The sequence below is a fragment of the Salmo salar genome, chromosome ssa18 (assembly GCF_905237065.1).
Source record: "Salmo salar chromosome ssa18, Ssal_v3.1, whole genome shotgun sequence".
In the NCBI taxonomy this organism is placed as follows: domain Eukaryota; kingdom Metazoa; phylum Chordata; class Actinopteri; order Salmoniformes; family Salmonidae; genus Salmo; species Salmo salar.
Window position 1 is genome coordinate 2,262,127 of NC_059459.1, and position 12,377 is coordinate 2,274,503.

General features: G+C 45.8%; 1 protein-coding gene across 1 annotated transcript in view; it reads right to left on the reverse strand.

Annotated features, from left to right (window-relative positions):
• cdh23 (cadherin-related 23) overlaps positions 1 to 12,377 on the reverse strand; it is an 834,383-nt gene that overhangs the window by 407,546 nt on the left and 414,460 nt on the right. The window lies entirely within an intron of this gene.

Genomic DNA, 12,377 nt, shown 5'->3' on the forward strand with positions numbered 1-12,377 from the left:
TGAGTAAATTGTAGCACTGTTTCACCGGATGCATTTGAGGGAAAATAGTTAGTCAACGTTACGCGCCGATGTAAAATGCTGTTTTTATATATAAATATGAACTTTATCGAACAAAAGAATGCATGCATTGTGTAACATGATGTCCTAGGTGTGTCATCTGATGAAGTTTGTAAAAGGTTAGTGCTGCATTTAGCTGTTTTTTGGTTATTTGTGATGCATGTGGTTGGTCGGAAAATGGCAATGTGGCTACTTTTACGATATACTCCTCTAACATAATCTAATGTTTTGCTTTTGCTGTAAAGCCTTTTTGAAATCGGACAACGTGGTTCGATTCAGGAGAGGTGTATCTATAAAATGATATGACATAGTCCTAACATTTGAAAAAAATAAATATTACATTTCGTTATGCTAATGTCGATAGGAGTTTTTCGCTGGATGTCCGTCCCGCTTACGGGACGAGACCGTCAAGACGTTAAAGAATGCTCCAGCCATTTTTCAAGCCTTTGTAGATGAGATTCTCAGGGACCTGCACGGGCAGGGTGTGGTGGTGTATATTGATGACATCCTGATCTATTCCGCCACACGCGCCACGCATGTATCCCTGGTGAGCAACGTGCTTGGGCGACTGCTGGAGCATGACCTGTACGTTAAGGCTGAGAAATGTGTGTTTTCCAAACGAGACGTTTCCTTCCTGGGTTATCGCATTTCCACCTCGGGGGTGGTGATGGAGTGTGACCGCGTTAAGGCCGTGCGTAATTGGCCGACTCCGACCACGATAAAGGAGGTGCAGCGGTTCTTAGGGTTTGCCAATTACTACCGGAGGTTTATCCGGGGCTTTGGTCAGGTGGTTGCTCCCATTACCTCACTGCTGAAGGGGTGACCGTCGCGCTTGCGCTGGTCAGCAGAGGCGAACAGAGCTTTCAGTCATCTGAAGGAGCTGTTTACCGACGCTCCCGTGCTGGCTCATCCAGACCCCTCTTTGGCATTCATAGTGGAGGTGGAAAAGTCCGAGACTGGGGTGGGAGCCGTGCTATCACAGTGCTTGGGCACGCCACCAAAACTCCGCCCTTGCGCTTTCTTTTCAAGGAAGCTCAGTCCGGCGGAGCAGAACTATGATGTGGGGGACCGGGAGTTGTTAGCTGTAGTCAAAGCTCTGAAAGTGTGGAGACACTGGCTTGTGGGGGCTAAGCACCCTTTCCTCATCTGGACTGACCACCGTAATCTGGAGTACATCCGGGCAGCTAGGAGACTGCATCCGCGTCAGGCCAGGTGGGCCATGTTCTTTACCCGATTTCGTTTTACGATATCCTATCGGCCAGGCTCCCTTAACCTCTCTAGGGTCGGCGGGACGAAATCGTCCCACCTACGTAACAGCCAGTGGAATCCTGTTGCGCGTTATTCAAATACCTTAGAAATGCTATTACTTCAATTTCTCAAAAATATGACTATTTTACACCATTTTAAAGACAAGACTCTCGTTAACCTCTTACATCTAGACGTTCCGCTAGCGGAACACCTGCTCCAATATCCAATGATAGGCGTGGCGCGAATTACAAATTCCTCAAAAATACAAAAACTTCAATTTTTCAAACATATGACTATTTCACAGCATTTTAAAGACAAGACTCTCCTTTATCTAACCACACTGTCCGATTTCAAAAAGGCTTTACAGCGAAAACAAAACATTAGATTATGTCAGCAGAGTACCCAGGCAGAAATAATCAGACACCCATTTTTCAAGCTAGCATATAATGTCACAAAAACCCAGAAGACAGCTAAATGCAGCACTAACCTTTGATGATCTTCATCAGATGACACACCTAGGACATTATGTTATACAATACATGCATGTTTTGTTCAATCAAGTTCATATTTATATCAAAAAACAGCTTTTTACATTAGCATGTGACGTTCAGAACTAGCATACCCCCCGCAAACTTCCGGGGAATTTACTAACAATTTACTAAATTACTCACGATAAACGTTCACAAAAAGCATAACAATTATTTTAAGAATTATAGATACAGAACTCCTCTATGCACTCGATATGTCCGATTTTAAAATAGCTTTTTGGTGAAAGCACATTTTGCAATATTCTAAGTACATAGCCCAGCCATCACTGGCTAGCTATTTAGACACCCAGCAAGTTTAGCCTTCACCAAAATCAGATTTACTATAACAAAAATGTTATTACCTTTGTTGTCTTCGTCAGAATGCACTCCCAGGACTGCTACTTCAATAACAAATGTTGGTTTGGTCCCAAATAATCCATCGTTATATCCGAATAGCGGTGTTTTGTTGGTGCGTTCCAGAAACTATCCGAAATGGTAAATCAGGGTCTCGCGCATGGCGCAATTCGTGACAAAAAAATTCTAAATATTCCATTACCGTACTTCGAAGCATGTCAACCGCTGTTTAAAATCAATTTTTATGCAATTTATCTCGTAAAAAAGCGATAATATTCCGACCGGGAATCTCCTTTTCGGCAAACAGAGGAAAAATCACAAAGACGGGGGCGGCCAGGGCCAGGGCACGCGCCTAAGCCCACAGTCCCTTGATCGGCCACTTGAGAAAGGCGATAATGTGTTTCAGCCTGGGGCTGGGATGACGACATTCAGGTTTTTCCCGGGCTCTGAGCGCCCATGGAAAACGTAGGAAGTGTCACGTTAGAGCAGAGATCCTTTGTAAAAGATAGAGATGGCAAAGAAGTTCAAGAAATGGTCAGACAGGCCACTTCCTGTAAAGGAATCTCTCAGGTTTTGACCTGCCATTTGAGTTCTGTTATACTCACAGACACCATTCAAACAGTTTTAGAAACTTTGGAGTGTTTTCTATCCAAAGGCAATAATTATATGCATATTCTAGTTACTGGGCAGGAGTAGTAACCAGATTAAATCGGGTACGTTTTTTATCCAGCCGTGAAAATACTGCCCCCTAGCCATAACAGGTTAATCTAACCACACAGTCCGATTTCAAAAAGGCTTTACAACGAAAGCAAAACATTAGATTATGTCAGTAGAGTACCCAGCCAGAAATAATCAGACACCCTTTTTTCAAGCTAGCATATATTGTCACAAAAACCTAAACCACAGCTAAATGCAGCACTAACCTTTGATGATCTTCATCAGATGACACACCTGGGACATTATGTTATACAATAAATGCATGTTTTGTTCAATCAAGTTCATATTTATATCAAAAACCAGCTTTTACATTAGCATGTGACGTTCAGAACTAGCATACCCACCGCAAACTTCCGGTGAATTTACAAAAAATTTACTAAATTACTCACGATAAACGTTCACAAAAAGCATAACAATTATTTTAAGAATGAAAGATACAGAACTCCTCTATGCACTCGATATGTCCGATTTTAAAATAGCTTTTCGGTGAAAGCACATTTTGCAATATTCTAAGTAGATAGCCCGGCATCACAGGGCTAGCTATTTAGACACCCAGCAAGTTTAGCACTCACCAGTCAGATTTACTATAAGAACATTTTTATTACCTTTGGTGTTCTTTGTCAGAATGCACTCCCAGGACTTCTACTTCAATAACAAATGTTGGTTTGGTCCCAAATAATCCATAGTTATATCCAAATAGCGGCGTTTTGTTCGTGCGTTCAAGACACTATCCGAATGGTTAAGAAGGGTGATGAGCACGACGCATTTCGTGACAAAAAAATTCTAAATATTCCATTACCATACTTCGAAGCATGTCAACCGCTGTTTAAAATCTATTTTTATGCCATTTTTCTCGTAAAAAAAGCAATAATATTCTGACCGGGAATCTGTGTTTAGGTTCAAAGGCGAAAGAAAATAAAAACATGGGGTCGACTCGTGCATGCGCCTCAGCCCAATGTCCTCTGATAGAGCACTTGCCAAAAGCGCTAATGTGTTTCAGCCTGGGGCTGGAATTACATCATTCAGTTTTTTCCCACCTTCTGAGAGCCTATGGGAGCCGTAGGAAGTGTCACGTTACAGCAAAGATCCTCAGTCTTCAATAAACAGAGTCAAGAAGCTCAAGGAATGGTCAGACAGGCCACTTCCTGTAAGGAATCTTCTCAGGTTTTTGCCTGCCATATGAGTTCTCTGTTATACTAACAGACACCATTCAACAGTTTTAGAAACTTTAGGGTGTTTTCTATCCAAAGCCAATAATTATATGCATATTCTAGTTACTGGGCCGGAGTAGTAACCAGATTAAATCGGGTATGTTTTTTATCCGGCCGTGCAAATACTGCCCCCTATCCCCAACAGGTTAACAGGTTTCATTGCAACTCCCCTCCAAATCTCCGACCACTACCTTGTATCCTTTTCCCTCTTGCTCTCATCCAACACTTCTCACTCTGCCCCTACTCGGATGGTATTGCGCCGTCCCAACCTTCGCTCTCTCTCTCCCGCTACTCTCTCCTCTTCCATCCTATCATCTCTTCCCTCTGGTCAAACCTTCTCCAACCTATCTCCTGATTCTGCCTCCTCAACCCTCCTCTCCTCCCTTTCTGCATCCTTTGATTTTCTCTGTCCCCTATCCTCCAGGCCGGCTCGGTCCTCCCCTCCTGCTCCGTGGCTCGACGACTCACTACGAGCTCACAGAACAGGGCTCCGGGCAGCCGAGCGGAAATGGAGGAAAACTCGCCTCCCCTGCGGACCTGGCATCCTTTCACTCCCTCCTCTCTACATTCTCCTCTTCTGTCTCTGCTGCTAAAGCCACTTTCTACCACTCTAAATTCCAAGCATCTGCCTCTAACCCGAGGAAGCTCTTTGCTACCTTCTCCTCCCTCCTGAATCCTCTTCCCCCCCCTCCTCCCTCTCTGCGGATGACTTCGTCAACCATTTTGAAAAGAAGGTTGACGATATCCGATCCTCGTTTGCTAAGTCAAACGACACCGCTGGTCCTGCTCACACTGCCCTACCCTGTGCTTTGACCTCTTTCTCCCCTCTCTCTCCAGATGAAATCTCGCGTCTTGTGACGGCCGGCCGCCCAACAACCTGCCCCCTTGACCCTATCCCCTCCTCTCTTCTCCAGACCATTTCCGGAGACCTTCTCCCCTTCCTCACCTCGCTCATCAACTCATCCTTGACCGCTGGCTACGTCCCTTCTGTCTTCAAGAGAGCGAGAGTTGCACCCCTTCTGAAAAAACCTACACTCGATCCCTCCGATGTCAACAACTACAGACCAGTATCCCTTCTTTCTTTTCTCTCCAAAACTCTTGAACGTGCCGTCCTTGGCCAGCTCTCCTGCTATCTCTCTCAGAATTACCTTTTTGATCCTAATCAGTCAGGTTTCAAGACTGGGCATTCAACTGAGACTGCTCTTCTCTGTGTCACGGAGGCTCTCCGCACTGCTAAAGCTAACTCTCTCTCCTCTGCTCTCATCCTTCTAGACCTATCTGCTGCCTTTGATACTGTGAACCATCAGATCCTCCTCTCCACCCTCTCCGAGTTGGGCATCTCCGGCGCGGCCCACGCTTGGATTGCGTCCTACCTGACAGGTCGCTCCTACCAGGTGGCGTGGCGAGAATCTGTCTCCGCACCATGCGCTCTCACCACTGGTGTCCAGTTCTCTGTTCTAGGCCCTCTCCTATTCTCGCTATACACCAAGTCACTTGGCTCTGTCATATCCTCACATGGTCTCTCCTATCATTGCTATGCAGACGACACACAATTAATCTTCTCCTTTCCCCCTTCTGATAACCAGGCGGCGAATCGCATCTCTGCATGTCTGTCAGACATATCAGTGTGGATGACGGATCACCAGCTCAAGCTGAACCTCGGCAAGACGGAGCTGCTCTTCCTCCCGGGGAAGGACTGCCCGTTCCATGATCTCGCCATCACGGTTGACAACTCCCTTGTGTCCTCCTCCCAGAGTGCTAAGAACCTTGGCGTGATCCTGGACAACACCCTGTCGTTCTCCACTAACATCAAGGCGGTGACCCGATCCTGTAGGTTCATGCTCTACAACATTCGCAGAGTACGACCCTGCCTCACACAGGAAGCGGCGCAGGTCCTAATCCAGGCACTTGTCATCTCCCGTCTGGATTACTGCAACTCGCTGTTGGCTGGGCTCCCTGCCTGTGCCATTAAACCCCTACAACTCATCCAGAACGCCGCAGCCCGTCTGGTGTTCAACCTTCCCAAATTCTCTCACGTCACCCCGCTCCTCCGCTCTCTCCACTGGCTTCCATTTGAAGCTCGCATCCGCTACAAGACCATGGTGATTGCCTACAGAGCTGTGAAGGGAACGGCACCTCCATACCTTCAGGCTCTGATCAAGCCCTACACCCAAACAAGGGCACTGCGTTCATCCACCTCTGGACTGCTGGCCCCCCTACCTCTGAGGAAGCACAGTTCCCGCTCAGCCCAGTCAAAACTGTTCGCTGCTCTGGCACCCCAATGGTGGAACAAGCTCCCTCACGACGCCAGGACAGCGGAGTCAATCACCACCTTCCGGAGACACCTGAAACCCCACCTCTTTAAGGAATACCTAGGATAGGATAAAGTAATCCTTCTAACCCCCCCCTTAAAAGATTTAGATGCACTATTGTAAAGTGGTTGTTCCACTGGATATCATAAGGTGAATGCACCTATTTGTAAGTCGCTCTGGATAAGAGCGTCTGCTAAATGACTTAAATGTAATGTAAATGTAATGTTAACTTTTTTGGGATAGGGTGCAGTATTTTCACGGCCGGATAAAAAACGTACCCGATTTAATCTGGTTACTACTCCTGCCCAGAACCTAGAATATGTGTATATTTGGATAGAAAACACTCTAAAGTTTCTAAAACTGTTTGAATGGTGTCTGTGAGTATAACAGAACTCATATGGCAGGCCAAAACCTGGGAAGATTCCATACAGGAAGTGCCATGTCTGACAATTTGTTGTCCTTCTGTTGCATCTCTATCGACATTACATTATCTGTGCTGTAATGTGACACTTTCTAAGGCTTCCATTGGCTCTCTAAAGCCACCAGAAAGTGGAATGGGGTGTCTCCTGTCTCTGGGCAAAGTACAACAGCAGAGTTTGTAAGTGGGCAGCCTGGGGACAGTGAGACTGAGATGCACATTCACGAGACTTCTCAATTTTTTTTCATTCAGCCTTTGAATGAATACAACGTTGCCCGGTTGGATTATTATCGCTATTTTACGAGAAAAATAGCATAAAAATTGATTTTAAACAGCGTTTGACATGCTTCTAAGTATGGTAATGGAATATTTTGACATTTTTTGTCACCAAATGCGCTCGTGCGTTACCCTTCGTATAGTGACCTGAACGCACGAACAAAACGGAAGTATTTGGATATAACTATGGATTATTTGGAACCAAAACAACATTTGTTGTTGAAGTAGAAGTCCTGGAAGTGCATTCTGAAATAAAAAAAGCAAATGTAATCCAATTTTTCTAATGGTAATTCTGAGTTTAGTGAGCCCCAAACTTGGTGGGTGTCAAATTAGCTGGCCTGTGATAGCCGAGCTATGTACTCAGAATATTGCAAAATGTGCTTTCGCCGAAAAGCTATTTTAAAATCGGACATAGCGATTGCATAAAGGAGTTCTGTATCTATAATTCTTAAAATAATTGTTATGTATTTTGTCAACGTTTATCATTAGTAATTTAGTAAATTCACCGGAAGTTTTCCGTGGGTATGCTAGTTCTGAACATCACATGCTAATGTAAAAAGCTGGTTTTTGATATAAATATGAACTTGATTGAACAAAACATGCATGTATTGTATAACATAATGTCCTAGGAGTGTCATCTGATGAAGATCATCAAAGGTTAGTGCTGCATTTAGTTGTGGTTTGGGTTTATGTCACATATATGCTTGCTTGGAAAATGGCTGTGTCATTATTTGTGTCTATGTACTCTCCTAACATAATCCAATGTTTTGCTTTCGCTGTAAAGCCTTTTTGAAATCGGACAATGTGGTTAGATTAACGAGAGTCTTATCTTTAAAATGGTGTAAAATAGTTGATTGTTTGAGAAAATTGAATTGTGGTATTTTAGTTGGTTTTGTATTTCGCGCCGTGCGATGCCATTGGCTGTTGGCTAGGGGTTCCGCAGGCGGAACGTCTGTCCTCAACAGGTTAACACGAAGGCCGATGCGCTGTCCCACCTATATGACACCGAGGAGCGGGCCATCGATCCAACTCCCATCCTCCCAGCTCATGCTTGGTAGCACTGGTAGTGTGGGAGGTGGACGCGGAGATCGAGCGGGCGTTACGGTTGGAACCTGCACCCTCTCAGTGTCCAGCAGGTGCTCAGTACGTGCCGCTTGGTGTCCGTGATCGATCGATTGATTCGATGGGCCCATACACTTCCCTCTTTGGGTCACCCTGGGATCGAGAGGACAGTGCGGTGGCCCAGGGGAAAGAACTTGTGGCCCATGTTGGCTAAGGACATGAGGCTTTATGTCTCCTCCTGCTCAGTGTGCACTCAGAGCAAGGCTCCTTGACACCTGCCTAGAGGGAAATTACAGCCCCTCCCTGTTCCACAGTGGCCGTGGTCGCACTTGTCTGTGGACTTTCTCACCGACCTCCCCCCATCTCAGGGGAACACCATGATCCTGGTCGTTGTGGATCGGTTTTCTAAGTCCTGCCGTCTCATCCCATTGCCCGGTCTCCCTACAGCTCTACAGACTGCGGAGGCCCTGTTTACCCATGTCTTCCGGCACTACGGGGTGCCCAAGAACATCGTTTCTGATTGGGATCCCCAGTTCACGTCCAGAGTTTGGAGGGCTTTCATGGAACGGCTGGGGGTCTCGGTCAGCCTGAACTCAGGTTTCCACCCCGAGAGTAATGGACAGGTGGAGATAGTGAACCAAGATGTAGGTAGGTTTCTGCAGTCGTATTGCCGGGACGGCCCAGGGAATGGGTGAGGTACGTCCCATGGGCAGAGGTAGCCCAAAACTCCCTCCGTCACTCTTCTACTAACTTATCACCGTTCCAGTGCGTGTTGGGCTACCAGACGGTCCTGGCTCCATGGCACCAGAGCCAGACCGAGGCTCCTGCAGTGGAGGAGAGGGTACAGAGCTCGAAGGACACTTGGAGAGCCATCCAGGAATCATTAACCTGTTAGGGCTAGGGGGCAGTATTTACACGGCCGGATAAAAAACGTACCCGATTTAATCTGGTTACTACTCCTGCCCAGTAACTAGAATATGCATATAATTATTGGCTTTGGATAGAAAACACCCTAAAGTTTCTAAAACTGTTTGAATGGTGTCTGTGAGTATAACAGAACTCATATGGCAGGCAAAAACCTGAGAAGATTCCATGCAGGAAGTGGCCTGTCTGACAAGTTGTTGTTCTTCTTGCCTCTGTTTATTGAAGACTGAGGATCTTTGCTGTAACGTGACACTTCCTACGGCTCACATAGGCTCTCAGAGCCCGGGAAAAAGCTGAACGATGTCGAGGCAGCCCCAGGCTGAAACACATTATCGCTTTTGACAAGTGGCCGATGAGAGGACAATGGGCTTAGGCGCGTGCCCGAGTCGACCCCATGCTTTATTTTCTTTCGTCTGTTTACCTATTTGCAGATTCCCGGTCGGAATATTATCGCTTTTTTACGAGAAAAATTACATAAAAATGTATTTTAAACAGCTGTTGACATGCTTCGAAGTACGGTAATGAAATATTTACAAATCTTTTGTCACGAAATGCGCCATGCTCGTAACCCTTATTTACCATTCGGATAGTGTCTTGAACGCACGAACAAATGTTTGAACATAACTATGGATTATTTGGGACCAAACCAACATTTGTTATTGAAATAGAAGTCCTGGGAGTGCATTCTGACGAAGACAACAAAGGTAATCAAACTTTTCTAATAGTAAATCGGAGTTTGGTGAAGGCTAAACTTGCTGGGTGTCTAAATAGCTAGCCCTGTGATGCCGGGCTATCTACTTAGAATATTGCAAAATGTGCTTTCACCAAAAAGCTATTTTAAAATCGGACATATCGAGTGCATAGAGGAGTTCTGTATCTATAAATCTTAAAATAATTGTTATGCTTTTTGTAAACGTTTATCGTGAGTAATTTAGTAAATTGTTAGTCAATTCGCCAGAAGTTTGCGGGGGGTATGCTAGTTCTGAACGTCACATGCTAATGTGAAAAGCTGTTTTTTGATATAAATATGAACTTGATTGAACAAAACATGCATGAATTGTATAACATAATGTCCTAGGTGTGTCATCTGATGAAGATCATCAAAGGTTAGTGCTGCATTTAGCTGTCTTCTGGGTTTTTGTGACATTATATGCTAGCTTGAAAAATGGGTGTCTGATTATTTCTGGCTGGCTACTCTGCTGACATAATCTAATGTTTTGCTTTCGTTGTAAAGCCTTTTTGAAATCGGACAGTGTGGTTAGATTAACGAGAGTCTTGTCTTTAAAATGCTGTAAAATAGTCATATGTTTGAGAAATTGAAGTAATAGCATTTCTAAGGTATTTGAATAACGCGCCACAGGATTCCACTGGCTGTTACGTAGGTGGGACGATTTGGTGCCACCTACCCTAGAGATGTTAAGGAAAGCGAGTGGATGGCAGAAGAGGAGCGCTGACCAGCACCGCAGTGAGGCTCCTGTGTTTGCACCAGGGGACCGGGTCTGGCTCTCCGCCTGCCCTGCCGGAAGCTGGGGCCGCAGTGTGTGGGGCCGTTTAAAGTCCTGAGGAGGATAAACGAGGTGTGTTACCGGTTACATCTTCATTTTTACTACCGTATTAACCCCTCATTTCATGTGTCTCTCCTCAGGCCGGTGGTGGCTGGTCCCCTGCAGGAAGGTGAGGTGCCGGAGGTCCCTCCACCCCTCTGGACATTGGGGGTCCCCGGTGTATACTATACGCGCCATTCTGGACTCCAGACGCCGGGTGGGGGGCCTACAGTACCTCGTGGACTGGGAGGGGTACGGCCCGAAGGAGAGATGCTGGGTACCGGTGAAGGACATTTTGGACCCTTCACTTCTGAGGGACTTCCACCGCCTCCATACGGATCGTCCTGCGCCTCGTCCTCCGGGTCGCCCTCTAGGCCGGTGGCGGTGCGCTGCGGGAGCCGCGTGTCGGGGGGGGTACTGTCACGAATCCCACCGAAGGCGGTCGTCGTCGCCGGTCTACTAGCCGCCGCTGATCCCTTTTTCCTTTTCTGTTTGTTCAGTCTTATTGGTTGCACCTGTTCCCTGTTTTGTTTCTTGATTTGTGTTTATTTAAGCCTGTTAGGCCCGCCCAGGTTTGTGCGGGATTATTTCACTGTTTGTTGTGGGATGTGCTGGCTGGCACCTTATTTTTTCTCCGGACTGTTTTACCCTGTGTTTTTGGGCTGGTCTACCCTCTGTTTTGGCGTGACCGTTTTGTGCCGGAGAAATGAAAGACGTTATACTTACCCTCTGTTCTCTGCGCCTGACTCCAACCACCACTCCTAGGAATCCCTGACAGCTATAGCCTACACAATACCACACATTATTTTAACAGACTCACAACATTTTCCTTTCTTGGCATACTACTAGTAAAGTGAACAGGTTTAGCTAATACTGTAACATTATGGAACAATGTTGTTGAGAGGTCATACGGACACGGATGTATGTCGTGCAGCTGAGAGCCGAGTGCACCAAATCACACAGCCTTTGTCACAGGGTTGTGACAGCTAAAGAGGACACTGTCCGGGTGTTGTTGCTGTTCATGCTCTCCCCATTGAGTAGACTGTATCATGGGGACACCTAGATGGCTAACAATATTTGGGTGTTTTCGTAAATTCACTCTGGCTATCTACAACGATTTCAGAGCACTCTCGTCTGGGTGTGCCAGATCGCAAAATAACGGAGGAATTTATGAATGTGCAACTCCTATTGAATATGACTACTCTAAGTAAACGTTGGCAAAAAAAACGGTTTGCATACAAGTGAGCTCAATTCTCTGCATGACTTTCTATCTATTCCTCTCTATATTTCTATTAATTTATTGTACGATATGTATCCTCAGTTTTTTCTCATTAGTTGAATTGTCCCGTGTGGATCAGTTGGTAGACCATGGTGTTTGCAACGCCAGGATTGTGGGTTCGATTCCCACGGGGGACCAGTACGGAGAAAAAAAATGTATGAAATGTATGCAGCCGCTCTGGATAAGAGCTCATAAACAAACATAATTGTTTATGAGTGTAATGATGGGCTTCATTTGTTGCATGTGTGGAGGTTGCAAGTTGCAAAATACTTTACTCATCAGATTGTGCTGCTTTATCCTGTTCTTGTAGGCCTAATAATTGCACAACGAGTCTGTACAGAACAAACCATGTTGGGGTCTCCCTGCCACACCCACACCTCTCTCTCCCTCTCTCTTCTCCTTCCATTGTGGTCTAAGAGATTAAAGAACCGGACCCAGCCACCAAACC